This window comes from Microtus ochrogaster, unplaced genomic scaffold (genome assembly GCF_000317375.1).
Source record: "Microtus ochrogaster isolate Prairie Vole_2 unplaced genomic scaffold, MicOch1.0 UNK66, whole genome shotgun sequence".
Classification (NCBI taxonomy): Eukaryota; Metazoa; Chordata; class Mammalia; order Rodentia; family Cricetidae; genus Microtus; species Microtus ochrogaster.
Window position 1 is genome coordinate 324,496 of NW_004949164.1, and position 11,955 is coordinate 336,450.

Consider the following 11,955-nt stretch of genomic DNA (forward strand, 5'->3'; position numbering starts at 1 on the left):
TATCCTAACTTGATATACTATCTCATTGATTTATTACATATAAACTGTGGAACTTTTGTTCACTGAAATGATAAAATCATTATAAAAACAATGGGTTACTTTATTTTTCATGTAAAGTACCCAATGGGTGCTAATGGACAGTTAGCACAGGGTTCATATTTAAATATTCCTGTGACTAACCTTTTTTTAATTTTTAAAACAATCTTAATTTACATACCAAGCCCAGTTCACTCTTCTTGGGCTTAATCTTAAAGAGAGCATTGCTCTTTGCTTTAGATTCTGGGGTGTACTCCCAGCTCCTCTCCTTTTCTAGAGAGGAGGGCAGGCACAGCAGCTCCCTGCCCTCTACAGTGGCTCCCTCAGGGAGTGCTGAATTCCAACAGGACAGGTGCTTCTGAACTTTCCAACTGTCATTTACCTCCTGCCTGCTAGACTGGGAGTTAGCTGTGTTTGATTTCTTCTTTGAAAACCACTGAAGTAGGACTGCATGACTTCAATAATAATAAAATAACCATAAATAACAAATTCAGAGTAGTACATGTTGCTTCATGCCATGATGTACCACACAAGAGAATCTCTGGCTTCACTGAAGGAAACCTGGTACTTTTGACTACAATAAATTCATAGGTGATGGAGGAGAGGAAACGGGCTGCCATTTTTTTGCCGTGCTACCTACGACAAAACGTGTCAAGAAATAAATATACGGGGAGCTTCTTAGAGAAATTAATTGTTTTAAATCAGTCCACCGAAGTTTCTCCTTCGGTGGAAAATCTCAAAAAGCTGTTCAAAATGAAAGCTTATAAAAAGGGTACCCCAGAGGTGGCGCTATGAGGGTGACGGAGTTAATTAGTGACTGTAAAACGCGGTTTGTGAGCTCATCAGAGAAGTCATGCTCAGTACACACTATTTATAGCAGAGCAGAAGTATGCATACTGTGTGACATTCCCCTCTTTTTAAGTATAAGGACTTCAAAAACTCGTAGGCACCGGGCCCTAGTCACCTTACAGGGAGGCGGGAAGCAGTGCGGGGGCGGGAAGCAAACGCGCCAACCACGCGTGTCCGCGCGCAGGTGCCGGGGGCGGCGGCGGCAACTCCGCAGCGTCTGCCCAGGAGGAGAGTTCGCGGCAGCTCGCGGGATGCTCCTAGATGCAAGATGTGTCTCTGGCCAGCAGGAGGAAGGAAGAGGAAGTGAGAGCAGCGGCAGCCGGCGGCAGCGGCCGGCGACCCGAGTGTAAGTGCGTGCGTTCGGGCAGCGGCGGCGGGCGAGGATGGGCACGAGATAGAGGCAGAGCCACCGCCGTCCACGGCCCCGAGAGGGGCGACAGAACCTCGGGCACCGGTCTACAGCCCCCGCCCCGGCGTTCCGGCCCCTGGGAGCCCTCGTCACCGCGTTCTGCGACCCCGGGCAGGTTCGTAAAGTTTTCAGGGCTGGCGAGGCGCCCGGCTCGCTGACCTCGGCGGCCCGGGCGGGGGCCGGGGCAAGACGAGGGCGCCGCCGAGACACTTTTGTTTCCTCCCGGGGCCCCGCGGTGCGGGCGGGCGGAGGCTGCGGGCGCGCTGCAGTTGGGAGGTCTAGGCAGAGGGGGGTCCCGAGTGACTAGAGGCACGGGGGCAGTGGACACTGGGGGCAGCTCCGGAGTGAGACTCACAGCCGGGACCCGCGGAGGTGGCCCGGGCAGGGTCGGCTGGAGGGGGCGCCGGAGGGCTGCGCCACCGGCGTAGGGGTGCTGGGACCTAGCAGAGTGCACCGGGACCTTGCGGCCAGCAGTAGTGGGGCCGGAGAGACTGGAGGCTGCGCCCAGTTGCGGTGGGCGGCGAAGACTCCGGGGCTCGCTTGGGCGTCGCAGATGGGAGGGGACCCCCGGAGAGCGCGCTCCCGGGCTGGGGCGCGACGGGCGGCGGGGACCCCTGCGAGCGTTCGCTGGTGAAGACCCGCCTCCCGGGGCCACGCGGGGCTTCCCTGTGGGGCCCGGGAGGGAGGGCGGCCGGGGGCTTCGATGGAGAGGCTGGCGTGGGAGAGGGCGGACCGGGCGCCTTTCCCGGAGAGCGACGGGCGTGAGGCGCTGGGGAGGGAAAGAGGGAGCTCCGCATCGCGGTAGCCCCGCGGCTTTGAGGAAGAGGAAACCCAGAACTCAACGAGCCGTGGTGCGCTTGTGTGGGGTTGGGAAGTCCGTGTTGTGCCGCGGGCGCGCGCAAGGCGTGTGTGTGTGTGTGTGTGTGTGTGTGTGTGTGTGTTCGCGCGCGTCATTGCGCGCGCGGGGGGGGTTCTTTCCCATTGCCCCTCGGGGGTGGGGGCTCACTTCTACTGACTCTCTTGCCTTGGGCCCTTTGAACTAGGCAGCTGGAGCACGGGTTGTGGGACCTGGATTGACCTGACGCTGCAGAGTTTGGCCACAAGCAGGGACAGCTCCGGGGGCCTCTGGACAGCTCCCGAGGCACATTGAGCTCCATGAAATGCACCCAGGGACTGTGGGCCGCCTGCCTCTGGCCTAAGAAACAGAGAGGGGGTTGTTGGAATTTTTGGGGAAACCGGGGAAGAATTTCTGAATTTTGTTTTTGTTTTTTTTTTGTTTTTGTTTTCGGGATTTTTTTTTGATGTACAAAATAAAAATAATCAATCAGCGTTTACATACCAAAATCTTTGAGAGCAACGTGGGACTGGAGGATCCTGTTTATTTGTAATGACTCTTAGGTTGGGAAAGCTGGCTGCAGAGAGGGTCCATTAGGGCTTCTGGTCATGGTCTCCACGTGTCTCACCTCTTCAGCAGCTCTCCAAGGTTATTTCAAGGTTTACTATTTCCACTCCTCAATTTACGGGACTGGGGATCCTTGTGAGTTTAGCGCCAGGTCACTTGCAGGCTTGTGACGAAGACTCCATACTCATTTCTTCTTGGCTGCCCTCTCTCGCTCCCTCCGTCTTTCCCTCCCTCCCTCGCTGCCCTTTTGATCTTCTGCTCTTCACTATGGTACATTCGCTATCGCTTCAGAATTGTGGATAAATGTGCTTATGGCCTTTCTTACTGCGTTTGCTATTCGGTTTTTGTTAAAGTTAGATGGAGTGGTCAGCTGACAGGATGACCCCAACTGTGAGGACTCCTGGTGAGGAGGAAGAGTAAGCTGGAGAAATCTGGGGGGATAGGAAGCTGGGAAGACCGCTGTCTGTGGAGACTCTGTGCCTAAATAGTCATTGGCCTCAGGGTGGGTGGTCCTAGATGGGCTGCCATGTCCGCACAGTGGTGTGTCCTTGTTAACTGCAGCAATTCTGACTTCCTGACATTTTTTTTTACTGCTTTCTCTCCCCAGGACCTTTGCACGTACTGTTCTGCCTGGGGAGCTTTCCCTCACATGTTCTCATGACTCATCTTTGCTTCCTTTAAGGCTCTCTGCTCAGGTGTCAGTTTAAAAGGCCTTTGTGGACAGCTGTCCTGGGCCCTCTAGTGTTACCCAGGTTTCCCTCTCAGCGTTTATTACTCCTTGGCATTACATATCCACCTGTTTATTTCTTATTGTCTCTCCCATGAGGATGGAAGTTTGAGCAGGCTGGTGACCTTGTTCACACATCTAGATAACTCCCAGCACAGGGTTGCTATGTGCTCAGTCAGTATTTTGTTGGCTGGCAGATAGGGAGTTGCCCATGCTGGCCGAGGCCACTGGGAAAACATACTGAGAAAAATCCCACAGTATCAGTGGCTAGTAGGAAGCCAGGCTTTTACTCTACCTTAGTCCCCTTTTCCCTGCTCTGTCACTGTTATTTCAGAGCCTCCTCAGTCCTGTTAGAGCCCTTCATCAGAACTGCAGGCCGAGGAGAGATACAGAGAGGACATGGCTTGGGGCATGGTATAAAAAGCCGGGCACTTGACTAAAAGCCCAACTGCTCCCCATCTGCTATAGCACCTCCCCGCTCGGAGGATGTCTTTTTAAAGCCCATGCTGCTCTAAGTCAAGGAAATACTCCTCTGGAGGATGGGCATTAGCTGAAGCAGCGAGAGGCCCACATGTGTTCCCCGTTCCTCCCTCTTTCACAGAGATGGAGCTGAATTGAAGGCAGAGGAGTAGCGGTTGCTAGCAGGGCCAGGAGAGGGAGGCAGAGGGAAAAGCGGGAAGACAGATGAAGGAAAGAAGCAAGAAAAAGCCCTTGGAAAGGGAGAAGATGAAAAAGAAGCAGGCGGGTGAGGGGCTTCTGTAAGAGTTGCTGGCTTGGAAGCAGTTCTGAGACTTCAGTACCAACGAGAAGTCAGCACTTGACTGTTCTCAAGCAATTTGCTTGCTTTGGGTATTTGGTGTGATGTGGGTGGGGAGGCGTGTGCAGGAAGGGAGGGCTTTGAAGTTCAGGCCCAGAGGATGTGGTGGGGGAGGGCAGGTGGTGCGCCAGCGCATGAGTGCTTGCTTCATCACCTGGTCCAGCGCTGAAGCTTCAGAAGGGCTGTTCCTATTAGAATAGTATTTGCCATCCTGCTCCGGAACAGTGGGCCGCTGTTTTATTGGTTAATGCCTGCAGCCATCCAAAGGAGATAGCTTGGTGTAGACATCCTGTTGAATGTGGAGAAGGTGGGAGATTACTAAACCTTTCTGCCTTACAAAGCCTCAAGTGTTTGCTGCAAGAGTTGTGTAACTCGGTTCAAGTCAACGAACACAGGGCTTTGTTTGCTTCAGGTTCAGCCCAGGAGGAGAGCCCGAGACCCACTTAGCAGGTCCATATCAGCCGTCTAAAACTCAAACTGAAGGAAGCAGAAGGCCAGCCCTCTGAGGAGGTTGAGGCCAAAGGGTCTTAGAGGCAAGCCTCTCAGTTACTAGTTAGTTCATGATCTGCTAGAAATACATGGCGAGATGCTGCTCCATAGAAACAAGGGCAGGAGGCGGGGGAGCATGTATAGTTCAGGGGTGTATATATATGCTGGCAAGCATGCACCAGGTCATGGGTTCTGTCCTTAAAGACACACAGAACAGATCTTTTTTTTTTTTTTTTTTTGGTTTTTTGAGACAGGGTTTCTCTGTGGCTTTGGAGCCTGTCCTGGCACTAGCTCTGTAGACCAGGCTGGTCTCAAACTCACAGAGATCCGCCTGCCTCTGCCTCCCGAGTGCTGGGATTAAAGGCGTGAGCCACCATCGCCCGGCACAGAACAGATCTTTAGTACTGAATATGTAGTTCCATACGGGTTTAAGTTTTTAAAGTTTGCTTTAATAATCCTAGAGATTGTGAGAATTTTTTTCACCAACTTGTCAGGAATTCTGATGAATCCACAGGGCCATGCTTTCAGAAGCGTCTAGCAGTTTCCCTTCTACAAAATACTGGTAGTTTAATTTCTTATGAAAGATGCTGTTTCTAAGTGAATCACGTGCAGTGTGGGCCTTCGACTTCACCCTAAAAACCTTAGTGTTTATAGAAGTCAACGTTGTGCCAGGCCCCGATGTCTTAGAGTGACAGGGGACCCAAGTGACCAGCTCTTGCTTGCAGAGGTGCTGAGTCAAGCCATCCATCCTTAGTAGCTCTCGCTGTACTCAGAGGGACATCAAAAGTACCTACCGTTTTCTGGCATGTGCTAGCTTTGAGCTTTTGGAAATGTGCTCTACCGAACCTTTCCTTTCCAGTTTTACCCCCGGTAGTCTCCGTGTACATGATTCTGATTACTTTTGGAGAAATTTCAGGGGCAACCATTCTGTTTTGGTAGTAGCCTAACACCACTGTGATAGATAATTAGATTAGGTATTCCTTCTGGCTTGGGTTTAAGACTGGCTAGCCAAAGAACAAAGTGAAAGGTCAAGAACTTCCACAGTGTCCAAATCAGAAGGGTCATGAAGGCCAGCCATGCAGACAGGGTGAGGCTTCTGTGACATGTGTGGCCCTGGAAAGCGTTCCAGCTCGCAGCATAGTGCCGTTAGGTTCACCAGAGCCAGTCGGCGTACCCAGAGCGCACACTGGCTGCTGTGCTCAATTTCCTGGATAATCTAGGTTGTCTGAGTGTTAACAATGGCAACTTATCTGTGGCAAGCAGCCCTGAAGCCTGCCAAACCCTGCCACAATCAGTGATTAAATTAACTCCGCGTGCTTCAGCCTTCCATTGGTGCAGGGACGACAGGAGCAGAATTTTCTCAGCAGCCTAAAGTGAGGCGAACAGTTAAGGACTGAGGTGGGAATGTGTGGGTGAAAGAATGCTGTCTCATCAAACGGAATTAGCCACAGCAACAACCTGGCCCAGTGCTGAGTGGAGAAATTAGTCACATGTATAAATAGAAAAAGATGCTCCTCCATGTTCTGGGCCCCCACAAACCCTGGTTTCCAGAATCTGAGCAAGATTATAATTGGAACTTCGGTTTTAGGCATTGAAGCTACAGTTGGGCTATTTTAGTTCTAACGGTTAATGTAGGGAGCACAGCTTTCCTGAGTAGGAAATGCTGGCAACTCACTGTTTACTCTAGGACAGCTGTGCTGGGTGGGCGATACTTCCGGAGAAGCAGCAGTGGGCGGGGGAAAGGGTGCCCAGGTAAAGCATTATGGAGCAGCGTGCCGGATTGGCTCATGAGCTTGGTGTGACTTTTTCCATGGCTTGGCTGACACGCTTCCCTATGGCATACCCAGTGCAATTTTTTTTTTTAATAGAAAAGAAATAAGATATGCCCTTAGTTCAGATAGGGGTACTGCTTTGTGGTATAACATGTGCTTGGCCTAGGTGAGGCCTTAGGTTTGACCCTCAGTGCCTTAAAAAGAAAGCCAACAGAAGAAATCCCTTTAGTTCAGATGGATGTGTCTCAGGACACCATGACATCTAGCTTGGGCTATCTCTTCTACCACTGAAATAGAGAATTTCAGAGTTGATCCCTCTCTGGATATTTCATTCTCAAGTTGCCCCTATCCTTGAATCTAGATCCATCTGTGGGCTCTCACACAACTATAAGCCAAGGTCACAATATTGGAGGATGAGTTGGAGGGTGAGGCAATTTTTTGAGAGAGAGAGAGATGTCTTTATCAACGAAAACATATTCTTTAGCCAACATGCAGATGAGTTATGGTGCAGGCATAATTGTGGAACCCATTGGGAGGGAACCAGTTGATGGGAATATTCTTCATGGTGTTCTTGTCCGTTTGTCATAGCTTTGCTACTTCTTCCCATGGAATAACACCCACTGGGGAACCGGAGACCTGAGCCCATTAAGCAGGATGCCTCTTCTTGGGCAATGCAGAGGTTGCTGCTGTTCTTCTTTTCTACTTACAGACCATTTCCCCTTTTGTTGTCCCCTTATATTTTGGGTGGTCTCAGCCCTGGAGCCATTGTCATTTGAAGTGGATAATTGTTTCCATTGAGAACTTTCCCTTTTCAGGATGCCCACCAGCTTCCCTGGTTCCTATTCACTAGGTCCCAACAGTCCCACTCAGTTGAGAACAACCAAAACTGTCTCTACAGTTGGTAAGTCTGTGGTTCAGGGGCCAACCCCAGTCCTCCCTTCCCCTCCCCTTCTTGGTGAAGAACCTCTGCTTTGTTTCCTGAGATCAGAACGTCTGTGTGCAATCTGAGCATCTGATACTAGACTTTCAACAGCAGGTATAAGTGTCCCAGCTTTCGGCCCCTGGTTATTCCCTGAAACCTAAGACAGCGAATACACAGATGGGGAACTCACTTACTATGTTCATTCATTTGCCTTAGTTTCCCCCCTAGCTTCCCTCGCTGCTAAATGACAATTATCTTTCCAAAGTCAAGTGGTTGCAGATCTGACTTAAGTGTCCATCCTGTAGCCTGGGCAGAAGAAAGCTAAAAAGCAAGTTTCTGTTCCAGTTTCCTTGAGGTTTTGATTTTGACGATTGGTTACTGCCTTCTCTGTAACCTTTACACAATCGTTAGAGGGTAAATGAATGGAGCAGGGTGGTGAGGAGCTGTCAGGTTGGCTCAGCCAGAGGCCTCGTCACAAGGTCAAGAAATGGCTGCTTGGAGTCCAGTAACTGAGGACAGAGGACAGTGTCTGCTCCTGGGCTTGGCAAATGCGCCTTGGCCGGTCAGCCGGGAATGGATATGGACGTTCCATCAGTGTGCTAGGACCTTGTGGCAGGTCACGGAGAAACTTAAAAGGTATTGGCTTAAATGAAGTCCTTTCTTCTCAGTGTATTAGATTTTGTGTAATCTTATGACATTATTTTCTTACGTAATTACATGTCAACCTTTTATTTGCCTCCCCTGGCTTCTCTAGTGTCCAGAGCGGTAGCTAGACGCTTAGACTGCATGGAACTATCGCTGGCTTGTACGTTAGCTGTGCTTTCCCAAGGCAGCAGCCTCCTGCGAGTCACAGCCCGGTAGCAACCCTCCACCCTTCCTTCCGCCCTTTGTACCTTTTTATTTTCAGTTTGAGATTGCATTTGGAGCACCAGAGTTCTGTGCTCTGGGGTTCAGTGGCTCAGTGTACTGTATGAGATATATTTTCCAGGCTGCTACACACAATTACTCTTCATTTTGAAGTATAATGTATTTCAAAATATTTTTTTTTTCTGTTTTGGGGCTCTTTAACCCAAATGTATAAACCACAGCTGGCGTTGCCTGTGGCCTTCAGAAGACGTGTGGCTTGGGAAGTTGAGCCAGTGGAGTGCTTTGGTTAGACTGCACATTTTTGGCTGAGTGAAGAGGGAATTCCAATAACACTCAGTAAGGCTGGTTTCAACTTGATTCTTGCCCACCCTCGCACCACTCTGCCCTACCATGCCCTCATGCCCTAGATTTTTGTAGTGGACTGGTCCCTTAGTTACTCCAGTTTTTTGCTACTTGGTGGAAGGACCACTAGTTCAACATTTTGGCTTGGGGAAACGGGACCTAATCTTTCCTGTAGTAACTAGCGTCACGTACACACATGCACGCACACACACCCGCACACACAAGCACACCTCACCTCATACTGCAGGGTCCTTTGAAGCAGAGGAATGATGATGCCAGCTGCTAAATTCTGTTTTCTCCAACACTTGCCACCTTCACTGACTGGGAACCGTGTGAAAGCAAAGTGTTTCTCAAGGAATGAACACATTTCCATCCTCTTTGGACCCACTCCACTCAGCGAGTGACTTAGATTCATAGGCACTGTTTTCTCAATCACTGTTCTTCTGTTTGTAGAGTTTTTGAAAAAATATGTGCCTGGATTTGCATAAAAGAAGCATAGAAAAACTTGATTTTTAAATTATATTTTAAAAAGCAGAGAGGGGTGTGACATAGTTGAGTGATAAGTTTGGACAAAGGCTTGAGTTCTGTTCTCAGCATTTGAACAGAATGCACACACACACACACACACACACACACACACACACGGATCTCAAATGCCTATAAAGACTTAAATTGCACTGTTATTGCTGGCCTTAGCCCATCACAGTACTTCACCCCTTCTTCATTCACCCAGGCTTCCATCAGTCAGCCACGCCACAGCCATTGCAGCTGTGGTCAAGGCACTCCACATCTGGAGCTTTGCTAGGAACGGATGAGTGAGAAGGAAGTCAGTTAAGAGATGATTGTGACTACCAGTACTGCCGGTCACGGGGGAAGACGTACACAGGTTTGGGAAAGATCTAGAAAACTTAAGGAAAGATTGCTCCAGGAGTTCAGCAGTCCGTAGTGGGGGAATGTTTTTGGGGGGAGGCCTGGAGTCAGTTCTGCTGGGAGCTAGACCTTGGGTTGGATGGAAAAGAAAGCCAGCAGCCATCCAGGTTTGATAAGGACTCTGTCCCATTGCAGCCTGGACAGAAGATGAGCTAGTACAGCAGGCAGGAGAAATTAAGGAAGGCACCTTGTCAGCTTCTGTCCTCTAGACCTGCCCAAATAAACACCCAGTCTTGGGGAGAGGAATAAATAAATACAACAGTGAGCTTGCTAGTGGAAGGCGGCCCCACCCCCACTACCCATCTGAGACCCCACAGCTGGCTCCCAGCCAGAGCAGACGGGTAAGGGGCAGAATGCAGTCCTGACGTTGCGGCCACCCACTGACGGAAACAAATGGAGGCCTTGGTGACTGATTGGATTTGGGAAAGGGAAAAAGAAAGGTTTTTGAAGTTTGGAACTAAACAAACTGGCCCTTGTTAATTGAGGATTCTAGCTGGTTTTTCAGTGTCAGCTGGGTAGGGGAAGTTCATTGTCTTCCTCTGCCTCAGTTTTCACATCTGTCAGGTGGTTTAATGCAAATCTGCAATATCTGGAGCTGCTGACCTGGCAGCTTTAATATTGACTTTAAAGTGGGTTTGGTGCATTGGTTTACTTGTTGTCGATGACATCTCTGTTAGCAGTAGTTTCTTTTTTTACTTTCTTTTTTTATTGCTTTATAAATAATACCATTCAAAATTTCCACTTCCTCCCCTCCTCCCATTTCCCTCCCACTCCCCCACTCACCCTCCCCCTTCCCCCTCCAGTCCTAAGAGAGGGCAGGGTACCCTGCCCTGTGGGAAGTCCAAGGCCCTCAATAGGATCCCCCAAAGCCAGTACATGCAGTAGAGACAAATCCCAGTGCCATTATCATTGGCTTCTCAGTTGGCCCCAATTGTCAGCTACATTCAGAGAGTCCGGTTTGATCAGATGCTCGTTAATTCGCAGTCCAGCTGGATTTGGTGAGCGCCCATTAGATCAGGCACACTGTCTCAGTGGGTGGACCAACCTGACTTGCTTGCTCATATTCTCCCTCCTTATGCTTTTCAACTGGACCTTGGGAGCTCAGTCCAGTGCTCTGATGTGGGTCTCTATCTCTATCTCCATTTCTTGCCAGACGAAGGTTCTATGGTGATATTCAAGATAGTCATCAGTCTATGGGGCAGGGCCAGTTCAGGCACCCTCTCCTTCACTGCCCAGGGTCCTAGCTGGGGACATTCCTGTGGACACCTAGGAACCCTTCTAGAGCCAAGTCTTTTGCCAACCCTAAAATGGCTCCTTTAGCTAAGATGTCTTCTTCCCTGCTCCCATCTCAACCATCCCACTCCCCCAATATCAGTAGTTTCTATGCAGGTTTTTTTTTTTTTTTTTTTTTTTTTTTCAAGACAGGGTTTCTCTGTGGTTTTGGAGCCTCTCCTGGAACTAGCTCTGTAGACCAGGCTGGTCTCGAACTCACAGAGATCCGCCTGCCTTTGCCTCCCGAGTGCTGGGATTAAATGCGTGCGCCACCACCGCCCGGCTTCTATGCAGGTTTTTAACACCCAAATCTCGCTACACTTATTTAAAGACTTACATTGATTATTTAATTTTCTTTAAGAGGCCTGAGCCATTCCTCTTAAATACTCAACTAGACTTTGCTTCATACATCCTTGCTTCAGAAACAGAAGTGTAAAACTGCCATATTCTGATAAACATCATCCATTGTGATTGAAAGGAACCAACATAATAGACCATGCTGTGAATTTGGTGAATTCAAACACAAACCCATGTAAGTTGATACGTATCTCTAGTTTAATTTCAGCTAACCTGGGATTTTACTTCATTGCTGAGCCACTGGGGATAGAGACTGGAGGCTGTTGTTCAGGCCTCTTCCCCATCCCTTGGTTCTCACTTGCTGGAAAAGGGCTGTTTATATCTGTCCTGCTACAGGCAGGAGCTCTGTGAGAAACTCCCAAGTTACTTAGTTGGGTCCTAGTGAGTAGCAATGGACAGGCATTGAATTCGGATGAACTGGGTTTTATATGATTGCGTTGTTTGTAAAGGAAACTCAGTGGTCCCCAGACACTCTATAAGCATCCCCTTTGAATCACTTACAACCTTCTGGGAAGGAAGTGACTGCTTAAAGTGTCAATGGAATGTGGGTGGGTGTAAAAGGTTCAGCTTTCTTCTTTAACCTGAGCTGGATCATTAGACTAGCAACCAGAATCAAAGTCATTCAAAGCATAAGATAGAAAGAGAAGAAGAGGAGGACCATGGCCCAATGGGACAGCCTCCCGAGTGCTGAGATTAAAGGTGTGTGCCACCATGCCCGGCTAGTTTAAATCCTTAATTGCTTCTCAGTCCACATACACCCCCAG

At 49.5% G+C, this 11,955-nt stretch overlaps 1 protein-coding gene across 4 annotated transcripts in view; it reads left to right on the plus strand.

Annotated features, from left to right (window-relative positions):
- Positions 1 to 1,113: 1,113 nt before the first annotated feature.
- The window catches only part of Elmo1 (engulfment and cell motility 1), a 532,260-nt gene continuing 521,418 nt past the window's right edge, over positions 1,114 to 11,955 (plus strand). Inside the window, exon 1 of one of the 4 annotated variants that reach the window (XM_026777428.1) lies at positions 1,114 to 1,231. The gene's annotated coding sequence lies outside the window, so the exon portion shown is untranslated. Of the gene's footprint in view, positions 1,232 to 1,270; positions 1,410 to 11,955 lie in introns of those variants that run through there. The other 3 variants (XM_005369890.2, XM_026777430.1, XM_026777431.1) reach the window with 3 other exon arrangements.